Source organism: Oenanthe melanoleuca, chromosome 1A (assembly GCF_029582105.1).
Source record: "Oenanthe melanoleuca isolate GR-GAL-2019-014 chromosome 1A, OMel1.0, whole genome shotgun sequence".
NCBI classification, from domain to species: Eukaryota; Metazoa; Chordata; class Aves; order Passeriformes; family Muscicapidae; genus Oenanthe; species Oenanthe melanoleuca.
In genome coordinates this window covers 61,262,913-61,281,296 of record NC_079334.1, presented here as the reverse complement: position 1 = coordinate 61,281,296, position 18,384 = coordinate 61,262,913, and positions in this window count along the sequence as shown.

Sequence of the window (18,384 nt, the reverse complement as noted above, 5' to 3'; positions counted from 1 at the left end):
AGGGCACAGCTGGGGCAGCTCCAGCCCCTGGCTTCAGGCACATCCCCTGAGCATCACCCCCAGTGGATCTGGTCTGGCAGGCCCATGGGCAGGGTGGTGTGGGGTTGGAGATGGAGCCCTGCAGCCTCTCTGGGGCAGGCACTGAGTGCCAGCTGGGGCTGGGGCTGTGGCCAGGGTGGGATGAGCCCTGGGGTGGGCTGGGACTCCTGAGTGCAGTATGTGAACCTGGTGCTTGCAGCCAAGGAGGCTCAAACACCCTTCCTGAGTTGCTTTCAATCACCTAAGGTCACTTGTCTTCCACATTCAGAGTCAGATCTCTGCCTTCTGAAAGCCTACAATAAACCAACAGCTCTGCAGCAGCAGAAATTGCTTCCAGTCTGATTTGCTCAGTTTTGTTGATGTTGAAATAAAAAGGTAAATGTACACCAGTAACTAAGAATTAATGTGCACAGGATTACAACACTTCTTTAATCAGAGATGTCCTCATGAAAATAAAGATTCTGCCTTCTCCCCACATGTGAGCCTGCCAGGTCTGCCTGTGCACAGCCACATTCCACAGAGCTGCATCTGAGGCACCTGGGGCAGCTTTTGAAGGATGAATCTGATTTCATGAACAGGCCCAAGAGTTTTTCAGCCCATTCCACCTTAGAGCCTGGTGTAAATTAAATCTGACACTGTGTCCTGGGAAAAAAACTCTTCACCAATCAACATGGTGTACCCCTGCAACCTGTTTTACTTTTATGCTTTATCCAAATATATTGTATTCATTTCTCTGTGAGTTTCATGGTCATCTTTTCTTGTGAGCATATTGTGATTTTTTTATGCAGAGGCAAATGGAGATGCATGTTTCTGCATGGAAAAAGGATAAAAAGACCACGGTAATTCTGTTAGATCTGCAATATCATGTAAATATCAAATATGGCTTGAACTTCTCATTTCTTACTATAGCTGCAGGCAGGAGAGGAAGAGAGCAGACAAAAGAAATACAGATATTTCAGCTAAGTTTTGCAACCATTATTTCCTTGAGCCCTTAAGTTTCATATGTCACTTTTTTTCTGGGTTTGTAGCACTACATAGAAAGCATGCATTCCTACAAACTGCTCTTGCTGAACAATACTACATTGAATAGCTCCATAAATCAGAACAAACAGATGGGCTCTGCCAGTTCCTCTGAAGAAGGCTTAACTTACCTCTTCTGTTTCTTATTTTTATTATTATAGCAAGACTACTGATTTTCTTTTTGTAAGGGTTTTATCAACACTTTTATTCTAAGGTTCTATTTTTAGGGCTTTATAATTTTGTCTACAAGTTAAAGATTTTAAGTATCAGCATTCAATCAACAAATAATTTTACAGTACCTTAAAATAAATTGCTAGACTGTGATCAACATTCCATTTTGAAAACAAACTAAAAAAAGATTACAACATTAGCCATGTCAGGTAGTTGTTTTAGTGACTGCACTGCAAAAAAAATATGACTGGGGTAAAGTTCAGTGAACATAATGAAAAGCTGCTCACCTCACTGGACTTTGTGTTTGTTTTTGAAGCATCTGTGTGCTTATCAGAGGTACTGAATGAGAAAGATTAAGTACATTCTTCTCCAATTATTTGTGACTTAATCACATATTGCTGTTCCCAAGGTATGTCCTGGATTAGACAGTTTTCTTGCTTCATGCCTGTCTCTTCACTTAAGCTGATTTTTGTATGCTGTCCTATGTGAAGATAATGTAAGCTCAATTCTTTCCCCAGGTTGGCAGATGTCTGATCTCCAGTATCGATGGAAAAAAATGATTGTGCTGTTTTGCATTCTAGATAGTTAAGGAGAAATGATGTTTTTAGTTGTGTAGTATTTGAAATTTAAAGGATGGAACTGTGCTCTGTTTAGAGCACTGTGGAATTTTTCACTGTATTTCCCTTTATTAATGAAAGATGTGCACACACCACTCTTATAAACATGCCAATGCTTCTAGAAATCAGCAAGTTGTATTTTTTGTCTTTAATGCTAACCAGTATACTTAACTAGATCCTCACCCAAATAAATAAAGCTGTGTGCTCCACCACCATTTCTGCTGACTGGAATCCATCAAACAGTCAGGGTACTGAAAGGCACGAATTCAATCCTTGTGCTATTCACTGTGGCTCAAAATGTTACTTATGAAAGCTAAACAGTTTGATGCCAGTGTAAAGCAATTGAATCTAACAGGGCTTCAAGCTATGATAAATGCTTCACATATATACTTGTGATCTTCACAAGCTGGAGGGGGAGAAACGGCTGAATGTAGAAAAATTAAACTACTTGTAGTTAAGTTCACGGTTGCATGTCAAAACAGCAGACATAATGCAGCTGAAAAAATCTTCTTTGGACACAGAGTGGATCACAGGCATGTTTGGCATAGAGTGTTTTTTCCTAAAAATTCTCCTGTTTGGCATCCACTGTGCTTTGACAATATCTTGGCAGTTGTACATACTGTTGCATGACAGAAAAGTATTTCTGCAAATATTTGGATCTATTGTTAACACGAAATCCTTTTTTTTAGCTCTTGGATTTGGAAGAAGCTGAAACCTTAAGTAAGGCTCCAGGGATACTTCCAGGTATGGTGCCACCACAAATTATAGTTTGCTTATAATCTCTGTGTAAATCATGACAAATCTTCCTAGGACCATTAGAGGGTTAGAGGTGATCTGTGGATGGAAATGAAAAATACTACAACATAAAGTCTGGATGCTTTTTATTGAGAAAAAAGAAAAAATAAACATCATCTTAGTATAAATAGGAAACAAGAACAAAAAATGCAGTTTCCCTTTCAAGTCTCACTGTCTTCTATATTTATCTATTTTTTTTTAAGTTAGAAACATTATTTTATATTTTGTCACAAGTATGAATATCACTTCTATTACAAGCATTGAACATTTTTGTGTTCCTTGCATGCCAGTTAAAAAGAAATGTCACAAAAAAAATAAATGTTTACCAAGTCCATAAAATGGACTGTATAACTGTTAAACCTTGACTCTTACACTAGTTGGGTCAGTTAGATTTGTATAGTTAAACCAGCACATGTATCACAGAGGTGATGTTATCTGTTAAGAAATACTCATGCATTTTCTCAAGGCAAGGCAGTGTATTACTACTTCTTCCATTCAACTGACTTCCCAGAGTGGAACTTAATTTGTTAGTGCCAGGGAATTGCATCCCTAATCCTTTATTCCAATGACTCCTACCAGGCAGCTGATCCTGGATGAAACCTGCAATATTTTGCCTTTTTCACTTCTTCAAGCCAGGATTTTACTCCAGCACCAGAGATCTCCATAAGGATTTATCCAAATCATCAAAATAGTATAAGAACTACAATGATAAAAGAATTTAAAATATCAAACATTTCCATAATAAATATAAGAAGAAGCTACAATTACTGGTAACCTCTAAAGACCCAGTTTTCTCTCAGAAAGATGAAAGGGTACATGAATGTGCACTGGCGTCTTCCAGTGTATATTGAAAGATTGTAAAAAGACTTATGAATTACAATATCTAATCATACAATACACAAGTAAGAAAATGACCTGTACCAAAATGGTAATGACACCCTAGAGTAAGAAAGAGCAGATCAATACAATAGTTAGCTGGGAAGAATCACCAGACAATACTGAGATAATACTGATTAGTCTAATAATTGCTTTATCACAACAGCTAACAAGCTATTGCTGAGCATTGTCTTATGAAATGCCAAAGACATTTTCTCTGAAGACTATGAGAAAACCAATTGCACAGCTGAAACTCTGTAGAACAATGCAAAAAAATGGGATTATACTTCTTCTATCATTATCCATTTTATTTTTATAAGCATGATGGGAAACCAATTATGATGACAGCTGTGATAAGTCTTCTTTAAAAATTATACTTATTATGTCTTGTTTCCCATTACCCATATGAGGAATAACTAGAAAGAAAAATAAACCTGATCCTACATGCACAGTGCAGCCTAGTGTCTTCCTAATTCACTTTAACAGCTGTTTAAAAGCAACTGAATTCAGTGAATAATCAAATTAAAACTATATAAGTAGCCACTTTGTTTCTAGAAGTATGATTCAAATCAATTGGGATTATTTTATGTTGTTTATTATATGCATTGTTCTTCCTACCTATGCAACTTCCAAAATACCCTGGGGGATTCATTGTTTTGTGTATGAGTTGTGTGTTTTCCATGATGGGGGTGAAGGTTGCAGTGGATGTCAGTGCATATATGTGAACATTTAGCACATTGCCCACAATCAGAATTTGGGATTGGAATGGAGTAACAGATGACTAAAAGAGGAAAGACATCTGTATATATTTGAAACCACAGTGATTATTTATCTTGGCATTTGTTCATAACTAATAGATTAAAAGTACCTCTTCCATAAAAAGTAATTTTTTAAAAAAACTAAATTGGAGGATTATTTATTAGATCCTTATCAAACATTAGCTTTTTTTATTTTTTTTTAGAGACAGCCAAAATTACTTCAATATTTTATTAAAAATCGTGTATTTTTTTCTTCTTTTATGAATGGTCTTTCATTTCATGGGCTCCTTTTAATATTAGAAGAAATGGCACAGCTTTTAATAGGGAAAGAGTAATCAACTGAAAAATCCCTTTTCAAAAAACTTAAATTTCTCCTAGAAATCTTCTTAGTAAGCATTATTTTCCTCAAAGTATTTGGGCTTAGAGTTATCATATCTTGACAAAGATAACATTATTTTTTATTAATTATAAGCAATCATATCAATTTTTTCACTCATATAACTAAAATGGGACTTGATTTATAAAAGAACTCAGATATCCTATTTTGTCAGGCCTTTGGTAACAGATTTCTTTCTTCTTTGTGACACGTGTAGGAAATAGTGCTCTGACTTTAGAGCTGGGAGCTCAGGCTGAGGGCAACCCAAGAGGAGGAGTAACAGTGCCTGAATGCCTCAACCAGAAAATGAACCCAGCTTTTGCAATCCTGAAACCACAAAAAATTGTTTGTTCTTCCTTAATAAATGGGCTTGCAATATATATATTTCCACATGCTTTTTGTTAGCACTACCCTAGAATCATTCACAAAATAACCTAATCATCTACAAAATAACCTAAATTCCTTACCACAATTTCTGTTTGATATGAAACTAACTACTTTTTTTTGGTATGTAATATAGCCTTTCAATTTTATTTTTTTTCATATTCTCACTCATTTTATAACATATCTTGTTCCATAGCAAAAGTTATATGTGGTCTGAGTTCAAGCCAGCTCTGTTTAAACTACTCAGTGTCTTTCAAACATATGAAATATATTTGATCAACTATCTGGGAAATATGATTTTTCCATATGGCTTAGTTTTCACATAAGGGAGTTTAATGTTTCTTTGGAGAACATAATATGCTCAGACAATTATAATAGGCAAAGAGTTGCAAAGCAGAGAGTGGAAGAAGCAGGTGTCCAACTGGATTTTCACATAGAAAGGTTTTGAAGGTCACTGATAGTAATGAGGTCTCAAAGATTCCTAAATCCTCATAAAGCTATTCCTTCCTTTCCCAATGCACTAATCTCCTACTACTCTTGATAATCCAGTGACTCAGGAAGCAAGGCCTGGTTTTTTTCCCTTTTGTTTGTCAGACTCAGACTGAATGACAACAATTTTCTGAATTACTATTTATTAGGGTAGAACGAGAGCATTCACAAAGGTCATCACCCAGAAGAATATTCATTCATTGATGTATCAATATTTGTCTTCCTGCTGTCAGACTAGAGTCTCCAGAGAACAAAAACACAATGGTAGTAAAATTTACAGCCAGGTATGACTTTCCCCACTGCCCTAAAATGGGAACAAGAACAATTTGATACCCTCGTCTGGCAGAGAACTGAGTGATGTCAGCCCATTATAAAGGGAATACTTGATGGTCACTTCCTTCTGCTTTCCATTTCCCACAAAGTGATGACTTTCATCCAACATGAGTTGCTTGATCTTTGTCAGTTGTGTTTTATACCCTCTTGCCTTTCTTTCTGTTTGTATGATTCAGCTTTGGTTATGATCCAAAAGAAGGTTTTTTCTTGTTGTTTTCCTCTACCTGTTCTCTTTATAAATTACCCTTCCCCACATGATGTCCTCAGCTACCTTCAGCTGAGAATTGTTCCCACAAAAGAGAATGCAACCACTGAAGGGAATTGTCTAAGGAAGAAGAACCTGGAATAAATAATATAGCCTTCTTTGATCATTTTACTACTGTTATTTCTCATTCCCAATGCAGCAGACTTGGAACAACTTGTGAAGATTAATGAATACTAAAGTTACTATGTTAATTGAGGATTGTAAATAGTACTACTTTTTGGTTTCATAGAGGTAATATATTAAGAGCACTGTACAGATGCACAGCACTTTTCAGATAGCCTCAGATAGCAACATGGCCATTTGGCAGCCTTTGATGTTTTCAGATTCAGCCTCTGGTAAATCTGCAGATGGCCTTTCACAGCAAAGAATGGCTCAAAGGAGGAGCAGTGAATATCTTTTCTCACATATAACAAGAGAACCCAGAACCCCTCCAGAAGAACTGCCCTTTGAAAGGAAGATGAGCAGATAACCCACATCTTAAATAATTTGGGATTTGATGAATCATAGACAGGGACACTGTTGGAGAAGAAGGAGCAGATCCAGGACATAAGAATCAGAAAGATACTGCTCTATCTCATGCATGGGATTTGCACTGTGTCTGTTAAGAAGTTTTGCTGTTAAGCAGTTCTAAATAGCCACAAATGAAAGTACAGCATCAGGTGGAGGAATAAATTCAACCTCAAGCCAGAAAAGAGCTGAAGTGGAACAGATGGGCCACCAGATCCCTGTAAGGGGGAAAGCTGCACTGGGTCTTGGCTTTGTGCTGATAGGACTCAGGAAAGATGTGCAAGGTATTTTCTGTTTCAGAATGTCTATTCACTTCCACATTTTGTTACAGGGTACAGTATAGTAACAGCCTTTCCCTTATTATAACAATAAATTAGGTAAATTAGTTCACTTAGCCAGACAGGTTAAACAATCTCAAATTCTATCACATAAAGAGTGGAGGTGCACACCTTTGCCCAAAACAATGGCATAGTAAAGACCTCTTATGGTCTTGGCATTGGTTTTCTTAAGTTTGGAAGAAAAAAATCAGTGAAAAATCAAACAAATAGAAGAGCGGAAAAAGTAAAAGAAGAAAAAACATTTTAAAAATAAATTCTTGGAATGTGATTCAGAAATCTTATGAGAAACACTAATTGCTTTAAGTGCTATATGTGGTATTGTTTCTAATTGTTTAACACTTATTGTGGAAAACAAGGTTTTGAACATTCTTTGGTTTTGTATATTTACATTTGAAGACACAAAAAAAAAAAGTAAAAAAGAAAAAAAAAGAAAAGGAAAAGAAGAGGAAATGAAAAAGAAAGAAAAAGTAAAGGAAAAGAAAAAGGAAAAAGAAAAAAATTAAGAAAACATCTGTAGTATGATGATTCACTCCACTTGAGAGCAATGACAGCCTGGGGTCTGATCTTGAATTGGTGACCACTACAGTAGACCAGGCTGAGAGGCCTGGCCTATGTTAAAAAAAGAAAACTAAAGGTTGAACCTTGATGCAAGTGGTTGGTTATTTTCACAGATCACAGGCACTACAAAGCTGGCTCAAAATTTGAATAAGTAGCATTTCCCAAAATGGAAATCTTTATATTCTGGATAGTCATTGTATTGTAAACATATTTTATTATGTGGTAAGAAGAACAGCAAGACCAAAGGTCATAACTACTACTAATAAAGTTTATTTTATACATATTTGGTTTACTCAGTTATGTGTCCTTTATAGTCATCACCACTGCCCTGAAGGAGTATGTTATTTACTGATGACTGAAAAAGCATTTTCACCATTTTTGAAAAAATATTGGTGAAGAAGTTATCCCTTGTCACTGCCAAACCTTCTTCAGTTTGGCCCAGCTAATGTTTACATTAATCTAGGATATTAAGTGTGGAAATAGAGTTTTTTGTTATTTCCTTAAGATTTTATCACCTACCATTTACCAATAGAAGGTTTACTATCAGGACCTCTTTTACCAGGCATGACAGGCATGAGCCTAAAACAGTGATAGGGGCTCAAATTTCCTTTAGCACTTCTTGTGCACCTTACTTTGTGATGTGCTGAATGCTTGGTAAGAAGCTGATATGTGCTTTGGACATGTCTCAGTGCATGGTTGTAGCTTGTCTGGGGTTGTGTTTCAGATGTGGTAACTGCCCTTTAAAAAGAGTATTTTTGTACTCACTAATGCTGAGTTAGGCTCCAGGGTGGCTTGTGTTCAGAGTGCATTGATAAAGTGAGAGAGGATTGTTTGCTCTCAGTCTCAGCTGTGCTGAAGTGTTGCAGTAAGTTGTTGTGGAGGATTTTATACTCATCTGATTTTGTTTTCTGCTGAGGCTCCCTCCGGAGGTGCAGAAGTGATAGCTGCAAATTCTACAGGCAAATCCAAAGCTCTCGAGAGGCAGCCACCTGGCCAGGCTTGAAGTTCTGAACACGTTACATCTGTAGCACAGCACAGTACTTTACCATGTGCAAAACAAATGCACAGAAACAGAAAATCAGTAAGCATCATAGAAATATGCAGTATTGTTTGGATAGAAGCATTTAGATATTGACATCTTCATAAAATATGTGAAAAAGGAAATAGTCTTCACACTGTGGTTTTAGACATCTAATTTAGGCGACTAAATGGTACCCTAGGCACCCTTCTCCACTCAGCAGAGGTCTGGGTCACCAGTTCACTGCCTCAAGCACCTCATCTGCATAGCTCAGCTGAAATGGTGTGAATTCTTTACATTGTCTCAGGCCTTCACCTCATATGAGACCTATGAGATACAGATACTGAATGTTTTTAAAATTGCCCTGTCTCTTTCCCAGTAACAGACATTTCATTTTACAGGTCTAAAAGAGGGTAGAACATGCCTGTGTACCACACACAAATTTTGTGCAAACTATTTTTCTAAAGAATGTTGCTTGTATGGCAGAGGGTTGCCATAAAGTGGAACAAATGTGCATGAAATGGAATAAGTATTTTGTTCCCTAGACTAAGTCCTGGAAACCTGGATGTCAGTTCATTCTTTGCTGCAGATTCTCCTTCACTGGGAACAGCAGACTGATGTTTTTGGAGCAAGGCTTTTTCGGGAGTTCATAAACAACCACGAACAGTTTGCTTGGGATTTTTCACGAGCTTTCTGTATGTACTGGCCTTGTTATGTGGGTATCAGCTCTGGAATTACCACCAGTGCTGAAACATCTAATGGATTTCCATTACATGCCACACGCAAACAAAGGAGGGTGAAGAGCTCATCCCCAAGCAGATTGTCTGTTCCTTCAGTGGGAAATCGATGGGGAGACAGGACAGAAATCTCCTTACTAATACTCACTGATGCAGTAGTGTCCTTGCTCTGTTGGGAAAAACTTCTGGTAAGTTCTAAACAGCAATGTGAGGCCACACAGGAACACGTAGAAACCTTTCCATTTTCTCTAGTAACTCAGAGAGATGAGATTTAGGAACAGGCTCTACTTCCTCGGGACTGAAATGCCAAACTCCAAAAGGTCAGCAGACAGCAGCATGGTAAATCACAGAGTGATAATATTGCTGCTTAGAGGGTGACAGACACAACAGGGAAGCTGTGCCAGCTGGAAGAAGGAGGTCATGCAGGAGGCTTTCTTGGCCTCTGGCAAGGGAAAGCAACTTGGGAGGGGTAACTGAATACACCACGTGTCCAAGGAACTAGATGAGATTTCTTCAGCTATAATCTTACAGACATGCTGAGAACTGCACCAAGATCATATTTATTACCGAGGCACTTGAATCCTACAAAGATTTGCATTTGTAGTATGTTAATCTTCCTGCTCTGACCTTCCCTTTGCCTCCATTTATCCATCTGGAGAAAGTCATCTCACAGAAACCTGAACAAATCTAACTATTGTAGAAGCAGTAGATTATTGTTGTTCCAAAACATATCTTTCTCATACAAAGATTCAATATCAAACTTAGTGAGGTAAAGTTCCACATTGATGTCAGCAGGTTTGTGGGAATAACAGCAATAGGATACGTGGCATCTTGGCAAAACTCCCCAGCTACTTCAAGAGCAATGTGGAAGGGAACCTTTGGTCAGCTTTTTCCAAGGAGTCTGGAGAACTTATTCCCACCTGGGGGAACTTGGTCCTACCAACGAATTTGGAGAACAGGAAAAAGGAAATTGCACACTGGTGGGGTTTATGGTAGACAATGGAGCAATCTCCTTATTGCTTAAACATTCAAGCTGGATACTTTTGACTCTATCTCTCTTTTGTTTTGCAACCCTTTCCACCCCCAGAAAAGCTGAATAAACATGAAAGATCAGTGGAGGTATTACACTTTACACAACAAAGTGTGGCTTTTTAGGGCTTTGCTACATCTTGAAAGGATTAAGTGCACCTGCATGTGGAGAGTCTCCACGCCTCTGAACAGTCAGGCAGAGGTACCCCGGTTACTGAGGGCACAGGCAGGGACACACTCGGGCTGCAGGTTTGTAAAAACACTTGTTCAGCCAGGGCTGCATCCTCTGATTTGTAAGGAGCAAGGCTGCCCTCCAGCGGCTCTTCTCTAGCACAAAACTGAATTTAACAGCAACAGGTTTGGAGAAAATATCATGTTTTCTTGATTTAAATGGGGATCTGTCAATCTGCTAATTTCTCTTTTGTTTTAATTTTTAACGTAGATAACATACCAGCAGCAAACTGCATGGACAAAAGAAAGGTTATCAGCTTAGTTTAAACCACCACTAGCTTTTCTTCTTGCTGATTTGGACTATAAATAACTTGATAATCGTTCTGCTAACATGAAACAGTAGGTAAGCCCAAAATAATTTTTAAAAAATGCCTCTCTGTGAAACAATAGTGTTCTTTTAGTGTATGCATCATGTTTTAAAATGGAAGCCACATTAATGCATAATTCAAAGCTGGTAAGAATAACTTCATACTTCAACAGGCTTTGAATCAGGCCCTCTTTGAATTGAAAGGAAATTTGAAGTTATGCAATATGGAGAAAAATTACCATGCATATTACATATATTCATCTCTGGGGACTGACAGATCTACAGGTAGCATTAGAAGGAAATTTCCTGAAGTTTATCCTCTTGCAGATCCCACTCAAACATAAATGTTTTTATCTACTGAAAAGCTGAAGCTCAGGCTGGTGAATAAGGCAGAAGGATAATCTGCTCCTGAGGCAAATCATATAAATTCCCTTTGCCTCCATTTCCCCCTGTCTAAAACAGGGATAATGCTTGTCTAGCTTCCAGGCAAGATGTGAGATTCAATACACTGTGAATTACAAAGGATTTCTAGCTCCTCAGAAACAAGAGAGCATTTGTGTACTTCTTAATACTGTTTATACAAGACCAAAATCTATCAAAGGCTTGAAGGAGGCTGCATTGCCCAACTTCTTCCACTCTGCCTCTCCCCAGCTAATTCTTTTAGCAGACCCCCTGTCTCCCAGGGCACCAGTGAAGATGGGGGTCTGTCCTTTTTAAGTGTTATTATTAACTTCAAGTACTCTTGTTTCAATAAACTCACTAACAAAGCTGAATCAATCTGTTTAGTTTAGCCAAAGGAAAGCAAAGACAATTTCATCGTAGTTCAGGGGCTCTTTATTGGGAGACAGAATTCAGCTAATGAAGAGCTCTCAACCACACACTGCAAAATTATAGTAACATTCAGTACTAAGATGAAATGAGATAAATTCAGATGCAAACAAAGGCATGAATGCCAGCAGTAAGAAAGCTTAAGAGCCAAGCTAGAAGGAGTTGTGGTACATTCAGAGTCAGGACAGATGTTTAAACCAAATGGAGATTTTTTTCTTTCTGGAAATCATTCATTTGGAACATGAATTTACTGGTAGAAATCAGATAACCTCTTTTACCCCAGAGATCAAATCAGACTATCACAAGGCTTTCTCTGACCTTAAGATGTGTTAACACATGGGGCAGTTTTTTAAAATTGATTTATTGCTAGAAATACTTGATAGGAATAGAAGAAATTGTTACAGTTGATGAAAGGAAAGAAGAAACAAATTTAAAGTTTAAAAATGGAAATACAATCTAAGGAACAGCTGCTGACTTATAGGGAATTAGTAGAATGTTCACAAATGTGTCATATGTGAAATGTCAAAATATTTCAATCAGTCGTGAATTTAGTAACACAATTAGGAATGCAGGTTTTTTGTTGGGGAAAAAAAAAACTACTCTGAAATATTTTTACTTTTATATTTCCTGTAGAGACCACAGGGCATCTTTCATCATTCTTTTTCTTCTTACAAAAGTGGAACATTAAAACTTCCAACATTTTCTGTTTATGATCAGCAGCACTCCTGTCCCATTTCCTCTATCTTTTGTCCCATCCCTTCAGATGTAAGAATCTGACTAGAGAGTAAATATTTCATTGCTGAAATGAATTGAATTTTTGATTTCAGCATAATGGGAGGATAGCATATTTTCTGAATCATTTTGAGTGAGTTAATCTTGCCTCTCTTTGGACATTTAAAAATCGTGAGGCAGTTGCCCTCCACCTTCTGTTTCACCACAATCTAAACTAGAAATCCCCTAGGATGAACAAGTGTCTTTCTTTACTCAAGGTGGGTTTCATTCATTCAAGACTTTTGAAAATTTTAGTCTATTTTTATTCAAATACTATCAAAACCCATATATTTTGCTTTGTTTTTGTTTTGTTTCTTTAATCTTATTAAGCACAAAAGCAAAGCAAAAAAGCATTTTACCTCTTATTGGTCAAAATCCAGTCCCTTTTACTTCAGATGGCAATCCTACTAATGAGCTTGAGGTCATTTAAATAGAGAGCTTCCAAAAGATCATCATTTGTTGGAAGATTTAACCCAGAAGAATGAAGCAGCTCTATCTCTCTCATCCAAAATTTACTACTGAAGAATTACTTTACAATTGTTCTACAATCAGAAATTAATGCCCATTTCATACATCAGAGATTAAGAATCCATGCAAGTTGTCAGATACCAGAACTGCTCTAATTGTGAAACATAACTTCTGTTCTAAAATACAGAGTTCACACTATTAGCATGCTCATATGCATATTTCATTGGTTATGCTACAATCACGTTACAGTTTCCTAAAATGAACAAGCTATTTGAAATAAGTAACTGTAAAAATTATAATGTTTGTTCAACATATAGTTTCACAGGCACTTGCTGTCTATATTAATAACCAGAATTTAAAAGATGACGGTTTTGAAAAGCAAGCAAACAAACAAAAAATCCAAACCAAACAAAAAAATCTGCAACTAATCCTGACTGCTGCACTATAAGGAAGATACAAATGGCCCCTTTCTTGCATGAAGACCAACATGGCAATAATGATCTCATTTTCCTTGTAACATTTTATGAATTGTGAAGCATTATTCTATCTGTCTATTCCAGCTGGGCTCTGGAAACAAGAATGTGCACCTGAATAAGGACAGCAGACCCTGGTTCAATAGTGTGGAGTTTTAGCCTCATGGAAGCCTTTCAGACCTGTGCAATGAAAACAACTTGGCAGATGAAGCCACATCTAGATAACTTTTATTTTCCTCTGTTTTTCCTTATTAGTCTGTGACTTGTGCTTGTGATTTGGGATAGTGTCAGCTGGAAATTATTGCAGTGAACAAGAGCACCCTCTAGTGGGAATCCATAGCCCCAGACAGACCTTTGCTTGGTTTTCCTTGGTTTTTCCATTTTTTTTTAATCTATTTAGCACTGAGGACCTTTGGTTGTTTAGAGGCACAGAGGTACCAGATCTGAGTCTAAACTCTTAAAACAATCTCTGCCTCTGTGGTGCCTCAGGAGATGTCCCAGGCATAGGGCACAGCACAGCATCCATGAGCTCTCATCCTCTCTGGATGCACCTTCTGACCAGGGTCCTGAAGCAAAGGGTGCCCTTTGATCTGTCCTCCTAGAGCTGGGAATTATGTATAATGTATAAAAGGCCTAGTGGCCCTTTGTGATCAGAAGGAGCCTTTTAAGATGTGCCTGTGCCTTTTGCTACCTAGAACTAAACCTTTTTATCTGCTACATGATCCAGTATCAGTTTGCTGCCCACGACATGACCTATTGTGTGACAGTTTGCACACTAGAAAATTAGGTATGTAAGACATCTCAGACCTTGGTCACAGATTCAAAAAAACTACAGGTGTTGAAGCTGACCAGAACTACAGGACAGTGAAGATATCAAATATTAAATCTGAAAGCCCATTTTATTCTGTCATAAATCTCAATATAGAGCTGACATTTTTCTGAGACGTTAACTGGTAAAATGCTTCCTAGAAGAGATCTCTGACCTATCAGGGAAAGAGCATGGATACTTGATAGAATGCTCCTCTCCTATTGGATTTCCAGGGGTTTGGGTGCTCCACTTTGATGGTTCTATAGTGTCAAATGCCATCTATAGGTACTCATACAGCCCTTGACACAGTAATGACCAGAATACCCAGGTGAGTTGGAAGGAAATTCCACACATCAAAAAAAGTTCATAGAAAAAAACCACATGGAGTAGCACATGTGAAACCATCCAAATGTGTTTGAAATGTAAAGCTATTCCAATACATGTAAGTGACAATAAAAGAACTATTTATCTTTGAGTAAAAAGAGCAGCTGTGAAAACATAAGCTTTTCTCAACAGGGGCTTCTTCCAGGTGAGCTCAAATATTATCCATAAGCATATCAGAGCTGAACATTTATTTTTTTGAGATTTGCCAAGTAATTCCTGTGGTTATTATTTATTATTTTTAGACCTACTTGAGTTTTTTAGATTTACTTTTCTTAAAGGCTGACAAATTTCAACCTTTGTTAAATAGAAAAATGAAAGCTCATGTATGGAGTTTAGGTTTTTTTTGTAAGATATTATGCAGAATATCTTAAAAAGAAATTATATAAAAAATCCTTGCATGATTTCTTTGAGCTTTTTTAGAAATCCTAACTGCAATCAAGTGGTAAAGTATGAAAAATACATGTTTTATAAAGACTACATTCTGTCCAAGTATTTCCCTTTTAATAAAAATTCATTTTCATGGAACAGGAGATTGGGCAATTGTACTCAATTTTGATATTTATTTTACAGTATCACTTAGAGATTCTGGCTGAAAACTGCACTAAAAACATATATCAGTTTACAGTAAATTGTCATGCTTTAAAAAAAAAGCCACAACAAAAAACCCGATGTCCCAAAAATCCAAGAAAGAAAAATCCCTGGGTATCTCAATAGCCATGAAGGGTAATACAGAAGAGATGACAGAGTCATTCACAAACTGGGCTTCATACACAGTCTAGTATGACTTTTCAGAACTTTTGAGCACACATAATCCTCACAGACATGAAATTTAAAAAGGCATAATTTTTTTCAAAATTAGCACATAGTGGATTTTTCCAGTTCCTTTCAACAACAGGAATGAGCAGAAACTTCAGTCCATATTCTATATCCAGTCAAGTACTGTAAATAAAATAAAAATCATTACAGTCTCTAAAAATAATGATTTATCTTTTGGTCTGATCCTGTTTTGTACTCTGAGTAGTTGTTGCTCCTTTGGTTTATGTACTTGAATTTATAATTTTTATTACCACACAGTACCACATTAGTTTTCCCAATACTGTAGGTTACATATTCTGTTCTATTCAGAAGTATCTTGTTGACACTAGATTTTGGCTCAGTGGCCTAAAGAGTTTTACTTTTCTTTCTCCCAGTTTTCTAACCACAGTGTGAAGAAGAGATGGGATGTAACTGAATGCCACCTGGCTTTTGAATGTCTCCAAAGCTTTTATCTGTTCATCCAGATGGCTCAATTTGCATTGACAGTTTTTGTGGCCACTTCAATTAGCTTAAGCTGCTACATGGTGCATCCAATTATCTCAGTATGCATTTAAAAAGAACCTTAAATTCAAGAGCAGATTTTAAATGCTGGAAGGAAAAAAAATCTCACATAAAAAGAAGGAAAACCCTCTATTGTCCCTAAAATGTTTAAATATGTGGTGATAAATTCCCAGTCCTGTAGGCTACATAACGTTAGATGACTTTGTAATATATTATATTATATTATATTAGTATATATATAAAACTTGCTGTGGTACAGAAAAGACCATTAATCTTTTTAATGTGTTTTCTAACTTGTTGTTTCTTCTGTCTTTTAGATTGTAGCACATTTAGCATTCTGAAAAGCAATATTACATATAGGCCATTGTTACGCAAATATTCATATGGAATAAATTTTATTTTTGTGGAGGTTATTGTAAAAAGATTAATTCTACATCAATTTTTACTAATATAGAGAAGATTATTGTTCGACTGTGGTGAAATATATTTGCTTTCTAAAGTTCAAAGAAAGCACACTGGAATTTTTAAATTATATTTTGAAGATTAACCCAATCCCAAATATTTAATAAGATAAATTTAGCATGTAGTAGGAAAACAGTCTTCTCCATTTTTCTTGTCTTAGAAAATAACATTGAAAAAAGGCTTTGGGTCAGACTGACCTGGAAGACACTATTTAATTTTTAATATGATCAATAAAATGATTTTGCTGAGTCCCATGCAATCAGTTTGTCATCAGCCTGACAATGCCCCATTTACTTTTGCCAGCATTGACTAATAAGGCACTTGTTATACTTTGTCAAACTTACACCATGTCAAATCTGCTGCAAATGTGTAACTGGTCTGTAACAAGTCCACCACATCCTAGAGACTTCAAATTTACCCTACATTCCAATCAGTCGATTTTGTGAGCTATGAGGTTTCTCCTGGAGTTCTGATCTATCAGCAGAGATTCCTGCTCAGAATTTTAGCTTGCCACACAAACTGCTAGAGGTGAAATGTTGCAGTGTGACTTCAGTGTATCAACCCACAACCTCTGCTTCATTGTCTTATTTAAACAACTGCTCTCCATTAGGTTTACCTTAATTGTGGAGGTGCTACTTGACATTTAATGAAGATATACAACTGCTTTTGTATTCATAAACAATTGGAAAAGTAGAATGGAGAAATGTAAATGGAGCAGGGAGAAGAGATAAAATAGTCAAATTATTTCAACTTTATTCTGGTTTAAGAAAAAAAGATAGCAGTAAGACACAACTAAAGTGGAAGAGAATAGTCTGACTTGTAATTTGATTGAGCTGAAACTGGGTTCCACTGCCTTAAAGTGTTTGTTTTTGTGAGTTTGTTTGGCTTTTATCAGCCATGACTGTGCCTGTTTTCACCCACATAAAATGAAAGATGTTATAATAATGAACAGAAATTGCTTAAAAAATTAAAGTGGGGAAAAGAATACCTTACATTCATAAGAGTAGGTATTTTTCTCCTCTGCTGTTCCAAAGTACATTTCACATCCCTTCAGTAATACTGTGTCATGTTTTAGTTTGTGATAAATTTGACAAAGCTCCCTGACCAATAGTTTCCACTAGAAGGTGTCATCTCCTTAGTCATGTCTGTGAGACTATTGATGTATATGTAAATCATTACTGAGACCTACTAAGATATTGTAATTACTCCAACTTCTGCTACAGAAATTAGATAAACACAGTGGGAGAGCGATTATTTTTCAGGAAAAGCCTAGTGTGACTGGAATTAGCTTAACTAATACAGCTATATGATTTTTCCAGAGGGTTTTTTAATGATCACATTTCATTTTAGGTCTCAATTTTTAGAGCCCTGCCTTATTCTTTAATGGATGCAAAGTTAGTAGAGAGTGCCCAAAGGAGGGTCACAGAGATGATGAAGGGGCTTGAGGGGAAGTTGTATGAGGAGTGTCTGAGGTCACTTGGTGTGCTCAGCCTGGACCTCAAAGTGGCAGATGAGGGGCAGAGATTGATCTCATCTCTGCTGACCAGTGACAGGACCCAAGGAAATGGCCTGAAGCTGAGTCAGGGAGGTTTGGGCTGTATAAACTTCTCCCAGAGGGTGGCTGAGCAATGGAAGAGCTCCCCAGAGAAATGGTCACAGCATCAATCCTTCAAGAAACATTTGGGAAACACCCTCAAGCATGCTAAAGCAGCATACTACATGTAATAAAAATACATCCCTACTTAACATATCAGAAAACAAAACCTGTCCCCATAGATTTACAGACAAAAGTGTGGTGGCTTTAATCCCTTTTTAATATGTAAGCACACAACAAAAACAAAATAATGCAATATGATAGGTCATGCAATGAAAATGAGTTAAGCAAAGCTACTGAATGTTTTGTTGCCATAGGCTAAGAACACAATTACACTGGTTCATTGCATGCTCAGAAACTTGTTGAGTAGTGGGAATCTGAACATGTGTCTGAGCCTTCTGTGCAATTATTTTATATCTCACATTGCTGAT